Genomic DNA, 12570 nt, shown 5'->3' with positions numbered 1-12570 from the left:
CCGCCCGATACCGTCTCCATCAACACCCTGTCCCAATCCACAACACTTCCCCTTACCATCTGCATCAACACCCTCACCCAATGAACAACACCGCGCCATACCGTCTCCATCAACTCCCCCTCACAATCCACAACACTTCCACTGACCATCACCATCAACACCCTCTCCCAATGAACAACACCTCCCCATTACGTCTCCATCAACACCCCCTCCCAATCCACAACATTTTCCCTTACCATCTGCATCAACACTCTAACCCAATGAACAACACTGCCCCATACCTTCTCCATCAACACCCCCTCCCAATCCACAACACTTCCTCTTACAGTCTCCATCAACACTCCCACACAATGAACAACACTTTCCCATACAGTCTCCATCAACTTCCCCTCCCAATCCACAACACCTCCCCTTACAATCTGCATCAACACTCTCTCCCAATGAACAACACCGCCCCATACCGTCGCCATCAACAGCACCTCCCAATCCTCAACACTTCACCTTACCATTTCCATGAACACCCTCACCCAATGAACAACATCACCCCATACCGTCTCCATCAACACCTTCTCCAAATCCTCAACATTTCCCCTTACCGTCTGCGTTAACATTCTCAGCCAATGAACAACAATTCCCCTTACCATCTGCATCAACTCTCTCACCCAATGAACAACACTGCCCCACACCGTATCCATCAACACCCCCCCCCAATCTACAACACTTCCCCTTACCATCTGCATCATTTCTCTCACCCAATGAAGAACACCAACCCATACAGTCTCCATCAACACCCCCTCCCAATCTACAACACCGCCCCTACTGTCTCTATCAGCACCCCCTCCCAATCCACAATACTTCCCCTTACCATCTCCATCAACACTCTCACCCAATGAACAACACCGCCCCATACCGTATCCATCAACTCCCCCTCCCAATCCACAACACTTCCCCTTACCAACTGCATCTACACTCTCACCCAATGAACAACACCGCCCCAAACTGACTCCATCGACACCCCCTCCCAATCCACAACACTTCCCCTTACCATCTGCATCAACACTCATACCCAATGAACAACACCGCCCCATACCGTCTCCATCAACATCCCCTCCAAATGCACAACACTTCCGCTTACCATCTCCATCAACACTCTCACCCAATGAACAACATCGCCCCATACCGTGTCCATCAACACACCCTCCCAATCCATAACACTTCAGCTTATCATCTCGATCAACACTCTCACCAATGAACAACACCTCACCATACCGTCTCCATCAACACCCCCTCCCAATTCACAACACTTTCCCTTACCACCTGCATCTACACTCTCACCCAATGGACAACACCGCCCGATACCGTCTCCATCAATACCCTGTCCCAATCCACAACACTTCCCCTTACCATCTGCATCAACACCCTCACCCAATGAACAACACCGCGCCATACCGTCTCCATCAACTCCCCCTTACAATCCACAACACTTCCACTGACCATCACCATCAACACCCTCTCCCAATGAACAACACCTCCCCATTACGTCTCCATCAACACCCCCTCCCAATCCACAACATTTTCCCTTACCATCTGCATCAACACTCTAACCCAATGAACAAGACTGCCCCATACCTTCTCCATCAACACCCCCTCCCAATCCACAACACTTCCTCTTACAGTCTCCATCAACACTCCCACACAATGAACAACACTTTCCCATACAGTCTCCATCAACTTCCCCTCCCAATCCACAACACCTCCCCTTACAATCTGCATCAACACTCTCTCCCAATGAACAACACCGCCCCATACCGTCGCCATCAACAGCACCTCCCAATCCTCAACACTTCACCTTACCATTTCCATGAACACCCTCACCCAATGAACAACATCGCCCCATACCGTCTCCATCAACACCTTCTCCAAATCGTCAACATTTCCCCTTACCGTCTGCGTTAACATTCTCAGCCAATGAACAACAATTCCCCTTACCATCTGCATCAACTCTCTCACCCAATGAACAACACTGCCCCACACCGTATCCATCAACACCCTCTCCAAATCTACAACACTTCCCCTTACCATCTGCATCATTTCTCTCACCCAATGAAGAACACCAACCCATACAGACCCCATCAACACCCCCTCCCAATCTACAACACCGCCGCTACTCTCTCTATCAGCACCCGCTCCCAATCCACAATACTTCCCCTTACCATCTCCATCAACACTCTCAGCCAATGAACAACACTGCTCCATACCGTCTCCATCAACACCCCCTCCGAATCCACAACACTTCCTCTTACAGTCTCCATCAACACTCCCACACAATGAACAACACTGTCCCATACAGTCTCCATCAACTCCCCTCCCAATCCACAACACTTCCCCTTACAATCTGCATCAACACTCTCTCCCAATGAACAACACCGCCCCATACCGTCGCCATCAACAGCACCTCCCAATCCTCAACACTTCACCTTACCATTTCCATCAACACCCTCACCCAATGAACAACACCGCCCCATACCGTCTCCATCAACACCTTCTCCAAATCCTCAACATTTCCCCTTACCTTCTGCGTTAACATTCTCAGCCAATGAACAACAATTCCCCTTACCATCTGCATCAACTCTCTCACCCAATGAACAACACTGCCCCACACCGTATCCATCAACACCCCCTCCAAATCTACAACACTTCCCCTTACCATCTGCATCATTTCTCTCACCCAATGAAGAACACCAACCCATACAGACCCCATCAACACCCCCTCCCAATCTACAACACCGCCCCTACTCTCTCTATCAGCACCCGCTCCCAATCCACAATACTTCCCCTTACCATCTCCATCAACACTCTCAGCCAATGAACAACACTGCTCCATACCGTCTCCATCAACATCCCCTCCCAGTCCACAACACTTCTCCTTTCCATCTCCATCAACACTCTGTCCTAATGAAGAAAACCTCCCCATACCGTCGCCATCAACACCACCTCCCAATCCTCAACACTTCACCTTACCATTTCCATCAACACTCTCACCGAATGAACAACACCTCGCCATACAGTCTCCATCAACACCCCCTCCCAATACACAACACTTCACCTTACCATCTGCATCAACACCCTCTCCCAATCCTCAACACTTCACCTTATCATCTGCATCAACACCCAATGAAAAACACCACCCCATAGCTTCTGCATTAACACCCTCTCCCAATCCACAACACTTCCTCTTAACATCTGCATCAACACCCTCACCCAGCGAACAACAACGCCCCATACCGTCTCCATCAACACCCCCTCCCAATCCACAACAGTTCCCCTTACCGTCTCCATCAACACTCTCACACAATGAACAACACCGTCCCATACAGTCTGCATCAACCTCCCCTCCCAATCCACAACACTTCCCCTTACCATCTGCAACAACACACTCACCCAATGAACAACACCGCCCCATACCGTCGCCATCAACACCAACACCCAATCCTAAACATGTCAGCTTACCATTTCCATCAACACTCTCAACCAATGAACAACACCGCCCCATACTGTCTCCATCAACACCCACTCCCAATCCACAACACTTCCCCTTACCTTCTGCATCAACACTCTCACCCAATGAACAACATCTCCCTATACCGTCTCCATCAACACCCCGTCCCAATCCACAACACTTCCGCTTACCATCTCTATCAACACCCTCACCCAATGAACAACACCGCCCCATACCGTCTCCATCAACACCTTCTCCAAATCCTCAACATTTCCCCTTACCATCTGCATCAACTCTCTCACCCAATGAACAACACTGCCCCACACCGTATCCATCAAACCCCCCCCAATCTACAACACTTCCCCTTACCATCTGCATCATTTCTCTCACCCAATGAAGAACACCAACCCATACAGTCTCCATCAACACCCCCTCCCAATCTACAACACCGCCCCTACTGTCTCTATCAGCACCCCGTCCCAATCCACAATACTTCCCCTTACCATCTCCATCAACACTCTCACTCAATGAACAACACTGCCCCATACCGTATCCATCAACTCCCCCTCCCAATCCACAACATTTCCCCTTACCAACTGCATCTACACTCTCACCCAATGAACAACACCGCCCCAAACTGACTCCATCAACACCCCCTCCCAATCCACAACACTTCCCCTTACCATCTGCATCAACACTCATACCCAATGAACAACACCTCACCATACCGTCTCCATCAACACCCCCTCCCAATTCACAACACTTTCCCTTACCACCTGCATCTACACTCTCACCCAATGAACAACACCGCCCGATACCGTCTCCATCAACACCCTGTCCCAATCCACAACACTTCCCCTTACCATCTGCATCAACACCCTCACCCAATGAACAACACCGCGCCATACCGTCTCCATCAACTCCCCCTCACAATCCACAACACTTCCACTGACCATCACCATCAACACCCTCTCCCAATGAACAACACCTCCCCATTACGTCTCCATCAACACCCCCTCCCAATCCACAACATTTTCCCTTACCATCTGCATCAACACTCTAACCCAATGAACAACACTGCCCCATACCTTCTCCATCAACGCCCCCTCCCAATCCACAACACCTCCCCTTACAATCTGCATCAACACTCTCTCCCAATGAACAACACCGCCCCATACCGTCGCCATCAACAGCACCTCCCAATCCTCAACACTTCACCTTACCATTTCCATCAACACCCTCACCCAATGAACAACACCGCCCCATACCGTCTCCATCAACACCTTCTCCAAATCCTCAACATTTCCCCTTACCGTCTGCGTTAACATTCTCAGCCAATGAACAACAATTCCCCTTACCATCTGCATCAACTCTCTCACCCAATGAACAACACTGCCCCACACCGTATCCATCAACACCCCCTCCAAATCTACAACACTTCCCCTTACCATCTGCATCATTTCTCTCACCCAATGAAGAACACCAACCCATACAGACCCCATCAACACCCCCTCCCAATCTACAACACCGCCCCTACTCTCTCTATCAGCACCCGCTCCCAATCCACAATACTTCCCCTTACCATCTCCATCAACACTCTCAGCCAATGAACAACATCGCCCATACCGTGTCCATCAACACACCCTCCCAATCCATAACACTTCAGCTTATCATCTCCATCAACACTCTCAGCCAATGAACAACACTGCTCCATACCGTCTCCATCAACACCCCTTCCCAATCCACAACACTTCCCCTTACCATCTCCATCAACACTCTCACACAATGAACAACACCGCCCCATACCGTATCCATCAACTCCCCCTCCCAATCCACAACACTTCCCCTTACCAACTGCATCTACACTCTCACCCAATGAACAACACCGCCCCATACTGTCTCCATCAACACCCACTCCCAATCCACAACACTTCCCCTTACCATCTGCATCAACACTCTCACCCAATGTACAACACGGCCCCATACTGTCTCCATCAACACCCCCTCCCAATCCACAGCACTTCCCCTTACCATCTGCATCAACACTCACACCCAATGAACAACACCGCCCCATACCGTCTCCATCAACACCCCCTCCGAATCCACAACACTTCCGCTTACCATCTCCATCAACACTCTCACCCAATGAACAACATCGCCCCATACCGTGTCCATCAACACACCCTCCCAATCCATAACACTTCAGCTTATCATCTCGATCAACACTCTCACCCAATGAACAACACCTCACCATACCGTCTCCATCAACACCCCCTCCCAATCCACAACACTTCCCCTTACCATCTGCATCAACACTCTCAACCAATGAATAACACCGCCCCATACCGTCGCCATCAACACCACCTCCCAATCCTCAACACTCCACCTTACCATCTCCATCAATATTCTCACCCAATGAACAAAACCGCCCCACACGGTCTCCATCAACACCCCCTCCCAATCAACAACACTTCCCCTTAGCATCTGCATCAACACAGTCTCCCAATGAACAACACCACCCCATACCGTCTCCATCAACACACACTCCCAATCCACAACACTTCCCCTTACCGTCTGCATCAACACCCTCTCCCAATGAACAACAGCGCCCCATACCGTCGCCATCAACACCACCTCCCAATCCTCAACACTTCACCTTACCATTTCCATCAACACTCTCACCCAATGAAAAACACCTCGCCATACAGTCTCCATCAACACCCTCTCCCAATACACAACACTTCACCTTACCATCTGCATCAACACCCTCTCCCAATCCTCAACACTTCACCTTATCATCTGCATCAACACCCAATGAACAACACCACCCCATAGCTTCTGCATTAACACCCTCTCCCAATCCACAACACTTCCTCTTAACATCTGCATCAACACCCTCACCCAGCGAACAACAACGCCCCATACCGTCTCCATCAACACCCCCTCCAATCCACAACAGTTCCCCTTACCGTCTCCATCAACACTCTCACACAATGAACAACACCGTCCCATACAGTCTGCATCAACCTCCCCTCCCAATCCACAACACTTCCCCTTACCATCTGCAACAACACACTCACCCAATGAACAACACCGCCCCATACCGTCGCCATCAAAACCAACACCCAATCCTAAACATGTCACCTTACCATTTCCATCAACACTCTCAACCAATGAACAACACCGCCCCATACTGTCTCCATCAACACCCACTCCCAATCCACAACACTTCCCCTTACCTTCTGCATCAACACTCTCACCCAATGAAAAACATCTCCCTATACCGTCTCCATCAACACCCCGTCCCAATCCACAACACTTCCCCTTACCATCTCTATCAACACCCTCACCCAATGAACAACACCGCCCCATACCGTCTCCATCAACACCTTCTCCAAATCCTCAACATTTCCCCTTACCATCTGCATCAACTCTCTCACCCAATGAACAACACAGCCCCACACCGTATCCATCAACACCCCCCCCAATCTACAACTCTTCCCCTTACCATCTGCATCATTTCTCTCACCCAATGAAGAACACCAACCCATACAGTCTCCATCAACACCCCCTCCCAATCTACAACACAGCCCCTACTGTCTCTATCAGCACCCCCTCCCAATCCACAATACTTCCCCTTACCATCTCCATCAACACTCTCACCCAATGAACAACACCGCCCCATACCGTATCCATCAACTCCCCCTCCCAATCCACAACACTTCCCCTTACCAACTGCATCTACACTCTCACCCAATGAACAACACCGCCCCAAACTGACTCCATCAACACCCCCTCCCAATCCACAACACTTCCCCTTACCATCTGCATCAACACTCATACCCAATGAACAACACCGCCCCATACCGTCTCCATCAACACCCCCTCCGAATGCACAACACTTCCGCTTACCATCTCCATCAACACTCTCACCCAATGAACAACATCGCCCCATACCGTGTCCATCAACACACCCTCCCAATCCATAACACTTCAGCTTATCATCTCGATCAACACTCTCACCAATGAACAACACCTCACCATACCGTCTCCATCAACACCCCCTCCCAATTCACAACACTTTCCCTTACCACCTGCATCTACACTCTCACCCAATGAACAACACAGCCCGATACCGTCTCCATCAACACCCTGTCCCAATCCACAACACTTCCCCTTACCATCTGCATCAACACCCTCACCAATGAACAACACCGCGCCATACGTCTCCATCAACTCCCCCTCACAATCCACAACACTTCCACTGACCATCACCATCAACACCCTCTCCCAATGAACAACACCTCCCCATTACGTCTCCATCAACACCCCCTCCCAATCCACAACATTTTCCCTTACCATCTGCATCAACACTCTAACCCAATGAACAACACTGCCCCATACCTTCTCCATCAACACCCCCTCCCAATCCACAACACTTCCGCTTACAGTCTCCATCAACACTCCCACACAATGAACAACACTGTCCCATACAGTCTCCATCAACACCTTCTCCAAATCCTCAACATTTCCCCTTACCGTCTGCGTTAACATTCTCAGCCAATGAACAACAATTCCCCTTACCATCTGCATCAACTCTCTCACCCAATGAACAACACTGCCCCACACCGTATCCATCAACACCCCCTCCAAATCTACAACACTTCCCCTTACCATCTGCATCATTTCTCTCACCCAATGAAGAACACCAACCCATACAGACCCCATCAACACCCCATCCCAATCTACAACACCGCCCCTACTCTCTCTATCAGCACCCGCTCCCAATCCACAATTCTTCCCCTTACCATCTCCATCAACACTCTCAGGCAATGAACAACACTGCTCCATACCATCTCCATCAACATCCCCTCCCAGTCCACAACACTTCTCCTTTCCATCTCCATCAACACTCTGTCCTAATGAAGAAAACCTCCCCATACCGTCTCCATCAACACCCCCTCCAATCCACAGCACTTCCCCTTACCATCTCCATCAACACTCTCACACAATGAACAACACCGCCCCATACCGTATCCATCAACTCCCCCTCCCAATCCACAACACTTCCCCTTACAATCTCCATCAACACTCTCACCCAATGATCAACATCGCCCCATACCGTGTCCATCAACACACCCTCCCAATCCATAACACTTCAGCTTATCATCTCGATCAACACTCTCACCCAATGAACAACACCTCACCATACCGTCTCCATCAACACCCCCTCCCAATCCACAACACTTCCCCTTACCATCTGCATGAACACCCTCTCCCAATGAACAACACCGCCCCATACCGTCTCCATCAACACCCCCTCCGAATCCACAACACTTCCGCTTACAATCTCCATCAACACTCTCACCCAATGATCAACATCGCCCCATACCGTGTCCATCAACACACCCTCCCAATCCATAACACTTCAGCTTATCATCTCGATCAACACTCTCACCCAATGAACAACACCTCACCATACCGTCTCCATCAACACCCCTCCCAATCCACAACACTTCCCCTTACCATCTGCATCAACACTCTCAACCAATGAATAACACCGCCCCATACCGTCGCCATCAACACCACCTCCCAATCCTCAACACTCCACCTTACCATCTCCATCAATATTCTCACCCAATGAACAAAACCGCCCCACACGGTCTCCATCAACACCCCCTCCCAATCAACAACACTTCCCCTTAGCATCTGCATCAACACAGTCTCCCAATGAACAACACCACCCCATACCGTCTCCATCAACACACACTCCCAATCCACAACACTTCCCCTTACCGTCTGCATCAACACCCTCTCCCAATGAACAACAGCGCCCCATACCGTGTCCATCAACACCCTCTCCCAATCCTCAACACTTCCCCTTACCATCTCCATCAGCACCCTCCCCTATGAACAACACCGCCCCTACTGTCTCCATCAACATCCCCTCCCAATCCACAACACTTCCGCTTACCATCTGCATGAACACCCTCTCCCAATGAACAACACCGCCCCATACCGTCTCCATCAACACCCCCTCCCAATCCACAACACTTCCCCTTACCATCTGCATCAACACTCTCACGGAATGAACAACACCGCACCATACCGTCGCCATCAACACCACCTCCCAATCCTCAACACTTCACCTTACCATTTCCATCAACACTCTCACCCAATGAACAACACCTCGCCATACAGTCTCCATCAACACCCCCTCCCAATACACAACACTTCACCTTACCATCTGCATCAACACCCTCTCCCAATCCTCAACACTTCCTCTTAACATCTGCATCAACACCCTCACCCAGCGAACAACAACGCCCCATACCGTCTCCATCAACACCCCCTCCCAATCCACAACAGTTCCCCTTACCGTCTCCATCAACACTCTCACCCAATGAACAACATCTCCCTATACTGTCTCCATCAACACCCCGTCCCAATCCACAACACTTCCCCTTACCATCTCTATCAACACCCTCACCCAATGAACAACACCGCCCCATACCGTCTCCATCAACACCTTCTCCAAATCCTCAACATTTCCCCTTACCATCTGCATCAACTCTCTCACCCAATGAACAACACAGCCCCACACCGTATCCATCAACACCCCCCCCAATCTACAACTCTTCCCCTTACCATCTGCATCATTTCTCTCACCCAATGAAGAACACCAACCCATACAGTCTCCATCAACACCCCCTCCCAATCTACAACACAGCCCCTACTGTCTCTATCAGCACCCCCTCCCAATCCACAATACTTCCCCTTACCATCTCCATCAACACTCTCACCCAATGAACAACACCGCCCCATACCGTATCCATCAACTCCCCCTCCCAATCCACAACACTTCCCCTTACCAACTGCATCTACACTCTCACCCAATGAACAACACCGCCCCAAACTGACTCCATCAACACCCCCTCCCAATCCACAACACTTCCCCTTACCATCTGCATCAACACTCATACCCAATGAACAACACTGCCCCATACCGTCTCCATCAACACCCCCTCCGAATGCACAACACTTCCGCTTACCATCTCCATCAACACTCTCACCCAATGAACAACATCGCCCCATACCGTGTCCATCAACACACCCTCCCAATCCATAACACTTCAGCTTATCATCTCGATCAACACTCTCACCAATGAACAACACCTCACCATACCGTCTCCATCAACACCCCCTCCCAATTCACAACACTTTCCCTTACCACCTGCATCTACACTCTCACCCAATGAACAACACAGCCCGATACCGTCTCCATCAACACCCTGTCCCAATCCACAACACTTCCCCTTACCATCTGCATCAACACCCTCACCAATGAACAACACCGCGCCATACCGTCTCCATCAACTCCCCCTCACAATCCACAACACTTCCACTGACCATCACAATCAACACCCTCTCCCAATGAACAACACCTCCCCATTACGTCTCCATCAACACCCCCTCCCAATCCACAACATTTTCCTTACCATCTGCATCAACACTCTAACCCAATGAACAACACTGCCCCATACCTTCTCCATCAACACCCCCTCCCAATCCACAACACTTCCGCTTACAGTCTCCATCAACACTCCCACACAATGAACAACACTGTCCCATACAGTCTCCATCAACACCTTCTCCAAATCCTCAACATTTCCCCTTACCGTCTGCGTTAACATTCTCAGCCAATGAACAACAATTCCCCTTACCATCTGCATCAACTCTCTCACCCAATGAACAACACTGCCCCACACCGTATCCATCAACACCCCCTCCAAATCTACAACACTTCCCCTTACCATCTGCATCATTTCTCTCACCCAATGAAGAACACCAACCCATACAGACCCCATCAACACCCCATCCCAATCTACAACACCGCCCCTACTCTCTCTATCAGCACCCGCTCCCAATCCACAATTCTTCCCCTTACCATCTCCATCAACACTCTCAGGCAATGAACAACACTGCTCCATACCATCTCCATCAACATCCCCTCCCAGTCCACAACACTTCTCCTTTCCATCTCCATCAACACTCTGTCCTAATGAAGAAAACCTCCCCATACCGTCTCCATCAACACCCCCTCCCAATCCACAGCACTTCCCTTACCATCTCCATCAACACTCTCACACAATGAACAACACCGCCCCATACCGTATCCATCAACTCCCCCTCCCAATCCACAACACGTCCCCTTAACATCTGCATCAACACTCTCACCCAATGTACAACACGGCCCCATACTGTCTCCATCAACACCCACTCCCAATCCACAACACTTCCCCTTACCATCTGCATCAACACTCTCACCCAATGTACAACACGGCCCCATACTGTCTCCATCAACACCCCCTCCCAATCCACAACACTTCCCCTTACCATCTGCATCAACACTCACACCCAATGAACAACTCCGCCACATACCGTCTCCATCAACACCCCCTCCGAATCCACAACACTTCCGCTTACAATCTCCATCAACACTCTCACCCAATGATCAACATCGCCCCATACCGTGTCCATCAACACACCCTCCCAATCCATAACACTTCAGCTTATCATCTCGATCAACACTCTCACCCAATGAACAACACCTCACCATACCGTCTCCATCAACACCCCCTCCCAATCCACAACACTTCCCCTTACCATCTGCATGAACACCCTCTCCCAATGAACAACACCGCCCCATACCGTCTCCATCAACACCCCCTCCGAATCCACAACACTTCCGCTTACAATCTCCATCAACACTCTCACCCAATGATCAACATCGCCCGATACCGTGTCCATCAACACACCCTCCCAATCCATAACACTTCAGCTTATCATCTCGATCAACACTCTCACCCAATGAACAACACCTCACCATACCGTCTCCATCAACACCCCCTCCCAATCCACAACACTTCCCCTTACCATCTGCATCAACACTCTCAACCAATGAATAACACCGCCCCATACCGTCGCCATCAACACCACCTCCCAATCCTCAACACTCCACCTTACCATCTCCATCAATATTCTCACCCAATGAACAAAACCGCCCCACA

The sequence above is a fragment of the Mobula birostris genome, chromosome 9 (assembly GCF_030028105.1).
Source record: "Mobula birostris isolate sMobBir1 chromosome 9, sMobBir1.hap1, whole genome shotgun sequence".
Classification (NCBI taxonomy): domain Eukaryota; kingdom Metazoa; phylum Chordata; class Chondrichthyes; order Myliobatiformes; family Myliobatidae; genus Mobula; species Mobula birostris.
Note: the sequence above shows the minus strand (reverse complement) of the source record.